At 39.6% G+C, this 10,350-nt stretch overlaps 1 protein-coding gene across 3 annotated transcripts in view; it reads left to right on the top strand.

The window, feature by feature from the left end:
* Positions 1-3,094: 3,094 nt before the first annotated feature.
* FUT9 (fucosyltransferase 9) overlaps positions 3,095-10,350 on the top strand; it is a 257,705-nt gene continuing 250,449 nt past the window's right edge. For all 3 annotated transcript variants that reach the window (XM_069077212.1, XM_069077211.1, XM_069077213.1), the window contains exon 1: positions 3,095-3,335. The gene's annotated coding sequence lies outside the window, so the exon portion shown is untranslated. The remainder of the gene's footprint in view (positions 3,336-10,350) is intronic.

The following is a 10,350-nucleotide window of genomic DNA, read 5'->3' as shown; positions in this document are numbered from 1 at the left end:
TCCTCTTATATGTGTCTCTCCACCAGTCTCTAAGAATAATGAAATTCTGGAGTTCATATCTGGCACCTCTTTCCATCATGAGGAATCATAATCCCTTGAATTTGGGGCTAGCCTTGGGTGGCTGTCTTTTCACATCTCTCTATAGGTTGTAGGTACTTACTTTATTGTCAGTTACTACCATCCAGTAGCCTCTGCTACTGCCTCAACTCAACAGTAGGAACTCTCCTCACACATCACCAGGAAGGAAAATGAGAGACTAGTGGGTCATCCTTTTTTATTTGTGTATTCAGTTCCTGCTCCACATCTTTTGAATTACAGGTTTTTTCAGGTCTGTAGCCAATGAGAGTAATTTGTCATCACACAGTGCCAGCTCCTGTCACCCACAACTTTTATTGTTGTTCAGTTATGTTCAACTTCTTATGACCCCCTTTGGGGTTTTCTTGGCAGAAATACTGGAGTGGTTTGCCATCTCCTTCACCAGCTCATTTTACAGATGAGGAAACTGAAGCAAATAAGGATTAAGTGATTTGCCCAGGGTCACACAGTTAGTAAGTGTCTGAAGACAGATAGGAACTCAGAAAATTGAGTCTTCCTGATTCTGGGTCTAGTACTCTAACTACTATGTCATCTAGCTGCCCTGTCACCCATAAATAGAAAGAGGCTTTGCAAGTTCCACGTGTTAGATTGGAACAGGCAGAGAATATCTGCACATGCTTTGTGTGACCAACCCAGTAGGAATGGTAAGTTTTTGCATAGGCTAAGGACTGAACCTTCATTGGCCAGTTCCCACATCACTCAAGTTTGGTCTTCCTGACTCCTTTTACCATCCTTCACCAATTTAGCAAACATTGTGGAAGGAAACCTAGCCCTAGCTTTTGAGGGAGTACTTTTTTTTGACCATTTTTTAGACCAACCCAATAAATCTGATTATTTGAAATCATAGGAAGGGGCCTTAGATACAATCTATTTATTCCAGCTCCTTAAAATAAACAGACCAAAAAATTTTTAAATAACTTACTGACCCTGGTCAGAAGTATGTAAATAGTAGAGCCAAGTTTTAAACCTATCTTCAGACTCCAAACCCGGAACTCTTTTCCTATACCACACTGCTCAGTTGACATTTGTTTAAAAGCTTGATGAGTAACTAGGCTTTAAACAGGAGTAATATTTCAAAAGAATCAGCTATTTATTAAATATTGTGATCTTAAAGCAAAAGGACTGAAAAATAAATTCTTAAATGGAATGAAAGGAATGGTCAGTTGGCATTAACCCCTCCCCCATTTCACTGAAGTCATATGAACTAGTTGCTATCCTGTATAAAAGAAACAATCAGAAATTCCTAAGACCAAATATACATCTCTCTGATCATCATATACTCTCTTTAGAAAGGTTTATAACAACTAGCAGCTGGTGTGGATGCAGTTTCTACTTTATCTTGAATTAATGAAAAGTACAAGATTTTTCAAGTTTCCTACTTGTGTTGCTTTCTCAAAGAGAAATTGTGGTCCAGAGCTTCAAGAGATATGACTCTCTAGTAATTAATAAATAGCCTTAAGGGAGTAGAAGATATTAAGATCAACATGTTATAATATTTCATCTCCATTTTTACCCTCCAGGGGAAGACAAAAGCTCTTTGTCACTATTGAATGTCCTTTATTACATTATACTTTTTTATTCTTACTATTTTGATGTTGAGATAGTTCCTTCAGTACAGGGCTAGGCTTCTTTTGTACTGTACCTGAAACATGACAAGTATAGTCAGATAAGAAATAAACTTATTTTTCATGGTAAAAATCCCTTTAGCTTTTTTATAACTATTATCAGAGAAAAATTAATGAAAAATTTCTTTCTCCAGAGGAAGTTCTCACAGCAGTAATTATGTTAATTTAGGAGTTGTGCTGTTTATTTAATATGAGTTTTCTTCAGATTTTTTCCTCATATTTCACCCAGGGTTGATTTGCTTTCTTTGATTCCTCCCACCTCTTTGAAATAACAGGTGCAGATTATGAAATTATGGCTCACAAAAATCAGTCATGCTTCTGTGTTTTCTTAATTCCCCAGCGTGTGGACTTCAAACCTCCCTCCAACATTCACGGAAAAATGTGAGAGAGAGAGGGGGGAGAGAAAGAGGGTGCACATAGGCTTGATTTGCAATCTATTGGACAGAGGAAGATAGGGGCTAGGAAAGCTTAGAACAATTGTAAAGCTGAGGTATAAAATTGAGTGTGGGGGAGACCTCTGCAATGTGGAGAGGCAGTAAGATTGTAATTAAATGTGCTAAACGTTGCCCTGAATTCAGGGGGACACGACAACGCCTGAGAGAGATAGAGAAGGGTGGTGCGGTTACATTGAGGGTGGGATGCAAACATTACATTGCTGAGCCCTTCACACTCATGACCTTCTCCGTTCACCAGAGCTATGGTCCGAAGCAATCAGGTCACTCGATTTTTACCTAGTACGAGGTGGTTAAGCAAACACCGCCGCCGCCACTTTGGCTGTGGCTCTGCGGACAGGCGATGCGTGCTAGGAGTGCAGCGCAGCTCAGCCCAGTACAGCCTAAAGACTGGTGCCTTCTTTCTGGGGCTACCCGGAGGCAGGCAACAGAGGAAGGATGAGCTGTAGGTCATAGACATATAGACGTACTTGTGATCTTAATCGGGGGAGGGAGTGGACGTTTTCGTGACACCAACACGAAGTCGCAGAGCCTCAGAGACAATTGGTGTGTGTGTGTGTGTGTGTGTGTGTGTGTGTGTGTGTGTAAACCCGCTCCCGCTCCCGCAAAGTGGGGGGTGGGGATATCCAGTACTGTTCGGCTTCCCGGCCGGGCTACCACAGCTCGCTCCATTCCCGCTGAGGACATCGTCTTAGCATCAGGAACTGAGCCCGGGAAGCCCCCAGACTGTGCATTGCCTGGGAGAACCCGAGGGGCGGGAGAGGAGGAGGAGGTGGAGGAGGAGGAGATCGAGCATCCTTCTCGACCCTCCTTCTCCTCCCCCTTCTCTCCCTTCTCCTCCTCAAAACCCCCCTCCCCGGGCGCTTCCCGCGCACGTTTCCCCCCTCCCTAGGCTTGCGCTCTCCTTCCCCCCCCATCCATCCTTTCCCCAGATCCCTCCTCCCGTCCCCCTCCCCTTCTGCTCCTTCCTCCTCCCACAGTAGCGGCTGCTTCCCAGGCGCTCGGAGATGGGCAGCGAGAGCGCGCGTAGCAGCAGCACCAGCTCCGGGGCCGCCACCGCTGATCTCCTCTTCCTCCGGGGCTGCACCGCGCGCCTTCCTCAGCACACCGCCGCCGAGCAGCCCTCTCTCTCTGAGTCAATGGCGCTTTCCCCCTAGGACTGGTGAGTAGCCTGGAAGGCGCAGCAGGTATCGCGGGAGGCTAGGAGGACAAGAGAGCTTGCCCTTGGCTCCAGGAAGGGGTTTCAGGGCACCCCTTAAACCACCTGCTCGGCCCCCCCCCCCGCGCCTGGGTGAGGGCGTTGGGGCGTCCTAGTGTTCCCGGGGAGCGCTGCTCCCTGTTTGTGTGTGTGTTGGGGGGGGGGGGGTGGAGGGGAATTCTGCTTGCACTTCACCTGTCAGCAACCAGAAGCATTTTGCACGTCTCCGGTTGTGGAAACAGGCTTGAGGCTGCTTCTGCTGCTTCTGCTGCCTTGCCCGCGGTTCTTTCCCGCCCCTGAGACCCTCACTTCTCAGCATGGAAGGGATTCTCCCGCCAGCCTAGAGCTAGGGCTGACCCCATGCTCTTACTGCCCTCCCCACATCACTCCACCCCGGGAGAGAGGACAGACTTAAAGCCTCATCTTCCAGAGCTAGGCTGTCCCTTAACTCCCCATCCGACACCTCGGCTTGTATCCCACTTTTCCCTATGAACCTGTCCCTTACCCACCTTTGTCAACCTTCTTCCTAAAAAAAAAAAAAAAAGCCTTTGAAGCGGTCCCCTCTATTAAGCGTAGTTCTTTTACCACTGGAAATTGGGCTCCCCAAATCCCTCTCTTCAGACTTACCTCACCCCTTTTATACAAAGTCTCTTTCCACCTTTTCTGATATTCACCTGCAGGAAATTGACAAGGACGCATAGCCAGTGATCCTCTCTATATATTTACTTTATATAGAGCTTAGTACTTAGACTTTTAGGCTTGGGTCAAACATAAGGAAAATAATATTGTCTATTTACGTTTTTAGGAGTATTTGAATTTGGTTGTTTATTTTAGCCTATTAATTTATTTGGGGGGATGCTTAACCTTAGTACAGCAACACATTTTTTTTTTTCACAATGAGAGGGTCCCAGTTTTCCAGCTCAGCTCTACAGACAATCAGTGTGGCCAAACTCTGGCTTGCTTTCTTCTTGTGTAGCACACATTGAGTGTGACATAGACTCACCAATCCTATTCCAAAGGTAAAAATGTTCTTTCCTTGGGACAGCAGACTAGACAACTTTAAAGGCTACCTTAAGACTGAACAGACTTCTGGCTTAATGACAGAGAGAGGTAGAAAATATCGGAAAATATAGTGAGTACTCTTCTTCCTTCTGACTGTGAAGCTGGGTGTTGTGTAGTAACTCTTCGTCTCAACAGTTTTATCTGTGGAAGTGTTGTTATGGCAGCAGCCTTTATTCCTAAAACCATGTACAACGTTTCTCTATTTCTAGTTGGTTTGAGGGAAAAAATAGGGAGTTGTGTTCATTGAATGAATATGACCAAGGAGGTGGGAGGGGGAGCAGGGGCCGAAGAAAGGACCAAAATTTTAATGACAAAACTTATATTTCCTATTTCCCCATACTCTCATATTAATGCTTAGATTTTAAAAACAGGACAGCAGTATCTCCTATGTCTGTTTTAACTTCCCTGACAAGCGATTTATATAGATTAGTTCAGCTTGGCTTTCTTCTAAAGAGAACCTTTGGGCAAAGTGCTAGACTTTTTTTTTCTTTTGGACTACAGAAATACTTAAATTTCTATATTTGTAACCATAAATAGAAGAAATCATAATATTAAAAAAAACAAATGTTCATTATTCCTACAGGTGTCTACTCAATTGAACAAATATTCATTAAATACCTACTATGTACTTCTATGCTAGTGTCTAACTTAAGGGATCTATGGTTGGGTAGGTATAGATGGATGAATAGAGAGATAGACAATCATGTACATATTCATTCCTATATATCTATGTATTGCTATGTATGTATGCATGGACTTTGAGAACAAGCATCATTACTCTGTCAAATTGGTGAAGATAAACAGTCAAGCTCTACCAGCATAGGAAATGGAAAGGGGAGAGAGCTGGGAGATTATCTCCTAGAATTGTCCAGTGCAGAAAGCCCCAAATCTCTTTCCCCCAAAATCATGGTGGGATCTGGGGATCTTTTTTAACTCAATTTCCCAGGTACCTAAAAGTGTTTTTCATTTTGCCTATTTAGATGGAGGCAAAGACCAGTGGTTGTTATGGAGATGCAATGAGTCAGTCATTAGAAAGGGGGTCCTTTTAATGTAAATGTGGACAGCTGCAACCAAAGTCAATAGGGACTGTGGCTAATGATTCTGTGCTTGAAGTTATTAAGCAACATGAGGAATTTGTGTTTAAATTTAGTGTGTAGATAGGCAGAATATTGAAGATTGGCATGTAATTCTTCTTAATTATTTATCTTTACATAATATTTATAGTCTATGAACTTTGTGTTCCCGGAACACAAAGGTATGTAGCAGCTGTGTCTGAAACTGTTGCAGATGATTGGTTTTTTAATCATTTCCATTGCTTTTTCTCTGGGAAATAGAAAAATAGTAAATATGTGTACATCTCCACAAGGAATGAATGTTACATGCATTGAAAAAGGTATTTAAACATGTATAAGCAATAAGGAAATTATCATTATATTTTGGTCACTTATTGCCTATTTTAATGTTTATAAAGTTTAATGAACGTAGAATTAATCATATAAAGAACCACAGAAACCAGAAAAATATTATAAATGCTGAGAGAAATGTCCTTAAGAATCTTTTTAGTGAGTAGGGTGGTGACAATAGTGATTAAAATAAAATTCTAAAGTACTACCCGAATCCTACTTCAGATAATGGGTAATTTTCTCTATATTATGGTAGAAATTTATTTTGAAATTCTAGGTGAACTGGAACTTAGTAAGAACTCTGTTACTTCATATGGTTATAGTTTTATTGATGATTTTCATAACAGTTAAATATTGAAATGAAGGGAGAAAAACAAGCAACAGAATTTAAGAATGGGACTTGAATGTCTAATACCGCTAAACTGAACCTTATATCAAGTTAGATACCTGACGTCTTAAGAATATTTGTACATGAGGACTGAGGTTCATTAGAAATAGTAAAATAGTATATTGAAAATGGAGTTATCCAGATAATGTTGACTAAGAAATGACTTGTCTTAAATAACAAGACATTTAAAGTTTCCACTTTCTTATTGTGGAACTGGCCCTTAGCAATGTTATTAGTATATTACTATGTGAGTGATGAAACCTTGTTTTATTGGATATCAAATATTTTCAAACTTAGGTTTTAAGAAATGTTTTTAAACCTATTTCAGTTATAGCAGGAAACATGATGGCTTTAATTTTCCAAGGAAGTTATTTTGCTAGGTAAAACATAGGAATTCTATACTGTCAATCTGAAATAAAGAATACTACCAAAGTAGAAAAAACTAGAATCTTTAATGGAAGGAAGGGGATTGCAATCTGGGGCCACCACGAAGCACCAAAGTACTGGAGTGGCCAAGATGGGTAGAGGGAGGCAGGGTTAAATACACTTCAAAATGGAAGGAGTCCCATGGGAAAACACAACCTCGGGGAAGCTGCTACGTAAAGTTGTTTTTAACAGCTGAAAGTTCACAGAGAAGGCTAGGCAAGGTTGGGGAGTGGTAACAACTGGTCAGAACTGGAACTCCTTTTTTTAGTTGATTTCAAGTTTCCTTTTAACTGGTTTTGATTGCCCTCAGGCAGTTAGAAACTCTGGGATTAGGTAAGGTCAGTTCATAGTTTGCAGGATTCAACAATAGAAACCATTTTTTAATTCAAACTAATTGACAAATTAAATCAAATAAATTAAAACAACCAAATAAAAACAAAACCTTGAAAGAAGAAAAATGCAAATATACCCAACCCTAAAATTAAAAGCACTGGAGAGTGAGTCAAGAGTGTGGCATGTAACTAAGCAGTTTAGTGTTTCCTGTTTGATCGAGACAGATTCAGTCCTCTGATAACCATTTAAGGTGTTTTCATAGCTATGGTTATTTCTTATTTTTCTATTTGCATTAGAGATGTTTTTATTTGATATTTGTATGGCTATTTGCATTTTTATTTTCAAGTTCATAAAAGATGCTCTACAACATAAAATTTCTAGGACATTTCATAGTTTAAAAAAAATTATCCTCCCCATTTGAGCTCAGAAATGTAAAGTTATCATACAATTATTTGCAGTATGATTTTGTTGTATTTCTTCCTGGTATTTGATGTACTAGGGCTTCCTATAAAAAAAAAAAAACAAACCAAACAACCCCTCAAAACCCTTCATTAAGAGCAAATATGCAAATGAACATTCAAAAGCAACATTGTTCTGTACCACAAAAGAGTAAAAATAATGGTGTTCAAGTAATTTGTACTGTCAACTCAAAATTCTCATAGAGTAAAATTGTATTAAACAAGCACAACTTTTAAAGCTATCCTTGGATTTTGGAATTTACATTTATTTTGCTATAAAGTATAATATTTTTCTTGTAATAGAACTTCTCGTTGTATGTATCTTGGAGCAGGAAAGGACTTTAGAGATTAGTTGATCTAATCCCACTATTTTATAGAGGAGAAAACCAAGGTCCAGATAATTTAAATTATTTTCCAGGGGAAATGCAACTAGTCAGTAATGGGCCAGAAGAAGAAGGCATAGGTTTCCAATTTCTTGTCCAGTACTCTTTATATTAATCAATACTGTATAGCTTGTTATAGAAAAAAAAGTGAGTTAGCTTTCCTGTTCTTCCTCCAATGAATATCATGCTTGAAAAAGAATATATCTCCACTTGTGAGTTATAAGAGTAAACTCTGTATTCTTCAATATATGATACATCTCTAGTCAGGATACATTATTTCACATGAAGGAAATGCTTCATATAAAGGTGATAGAAAGGGGAGACAAGATATAATGGAGTACTGGTGAAGGGCTTTCTGAATCTGCTTTTCCATTGTAGAATGTGTACTTGTGTGGGGGAGGGGGAATTGAGAGGGGTTAGATCAGGGTTTCTTAATGTGGTTCATGACTCCCAAAGTACAAGTGGATAAATTTCAGGTCTCTAAACTTTGATGAGAAAAAAAATTATTATCTTTGTTTCAATATAATTGGTTCCTACATATTTTTAAAATTTCAATTATTATTCTGAAAAAGGATGCAGTTTTCACAAAACTGCCAAAGAGATTCATGACACAAAAAAAGGATTAATAATCCTCAGATTAGATTATCTCTAAAATCCTTTTTTTTTCTTTAATTCATGGTGAGGAAAGACTGAGAGATCTGGGTTCAAATGTTATTCAGTGGAACCATTTGTATGGTACATTAACTCCAAACAGCTTCACTTGAATTGTTGGTTTTTTGGTTTTTGTAAATTTTGTCTTTGTATCCCCAATGTCTAAAAAGCACCTTGTTTCTAGTAAATGCTTGTTAAATAAATGAATTGCTTCCACGTTTTCATTGTTATAAATTGTTTCCCATCCGTTCCTCTCCCCTTTCCCCTACTCAATATGTATGCTTAACCAATAGTGGAATCTGTATGCTCATTAGCTTTGTAGATAGAAAACACTATAATAATACTTTCTACCTTAATTCGCAATTTGTGTCTATGAAGAAAAGAAAATGTTGTTGAATAAAGGTAGCCAAGGAGTAGTGACAGTTGAAGGGCATTCCAGTTTCTTCAGAGATAGAATAGAAAGTTCCACAGCAGCTGAGGAGCCCAGGTGTGCCAGTTCATTGCCAATAGTTCTGGTCCTGTGACCATATGAAGGACAGACCATATCCTTGACACTTTTTCATATAGTCTAATCCAGAGGTCCTTAAACTTTTGTTTGTTTCATGGATAACTTTTGGCACTGTAGAAAACTTTCACCAAATAGACCCCTAGTATTTTTCTTTCTTTTTTTTTTTTTTTTTGCTTTTTGGAGGGAAGTTGGGGTTAAATGACTTGCCCAAGGTCACATGTCTAGTAAGTGTTAAGTGTCTGAGGCTGATTTGAATTTAGGTCCTCCTGACTCCAGGGCCTGCGCTCTATTCACTGCACCAGCAAGCCGCCCCCAGAATAGTATTCTCAAATGCATGCTATCATATATATAGGATCACAAAGCAAGCCAATTATATTGAAATGAAGGTATAGTTTTTTCTCACCCAAGGTCACCAACTCGACTCCCCTCAAAGCCATTCACAGAACCATGAAGGGTACACTGAACCCCAGGTGAAGAACCCCTGGCTTAATCTTTTAGAAGAAGGAGAAACACTGTTTAGTCCACAGCTATTGAAAACATCTAGAACAAAGTTTTTTAACCTATGGCCTCTGAAATTGTTTTAAAAAGAAAATGTTTTGATAACTATATTTCAGTGTAATTGGTTTATTTGGTAATTCTATGTATATTATACATTTAAAAACATTTTGGGGGCAGCTAGGTGGCGCAGTGAGTAGAACACCAGCCCTGGAGTCAGGAAGACCAGAGTTAAAATCCAGCCTCAGACACTTAACATACTTACAAAAAGTGTGACTTTGGGCAAGTCACTTAATTGCCTTGCCTTGCCTTCCCCCCTCAAAAAAAAAAAAAACAAATCAAAACAGAATTGTGAAAAGGGTCCACAGGCTTCCAGACTGACAAAGGGGGATTGATGAAACAAACAAACAAAAACTTAAGAAACTCTGGATCGTACTATATGCATAAATCTCAAGAATATAGTCTTGTCCCTTAGTCATTAAAGGAGTCAGTGACACAGAAATAGAATAGAGAGAGGTAGGAAAATGTCTTCATTGTCAAAGAGAAATGAGGAATTCCAGCCTCTAGGGGTGGGGATGGGAATGTCTCAACTGATAGCTCATTGGAGATGGGAATGTCCCAACTAATTATAGCTTATTGTGAATTCATGCTTTTAAAGCATCACAATACCTCCCAGTACTATCTTTGGCAAAGGTACCAGGAGGGGTGGCCATTCAGTTTTCATCATGTTTTTTAACAGATGAAGAAACCCAGGAATTATCTATAGATATGAACTTGCTATAAGAAGGAACTGACCCCTCACCCTGCAGTGACATGAAACTCCCACAGAAACAGTATGGGAGATTCTTAGAGTTAGAAGGGGCATTAGGACT

Source organism: Petaurus breviceps, unplaced genomic scaffold, assembly GCF_028583685.1.
Source record: "Petaurus breviceps papuanus isolate PSGF00001 unplaced genomic scaffold, PetGlider_PUasm1.0 90977, whole genome shotgun sequence".
Classification (NCBI taxonomy): Eukaryota; Metazoa; Chordata; class Mammalia; order Diprotodontia; family Petauridae; genus Petaurus; species Petaurus breviceps.
This window is presented reverse-complemented; position numbering and strand designations above follow the sequence as displayed.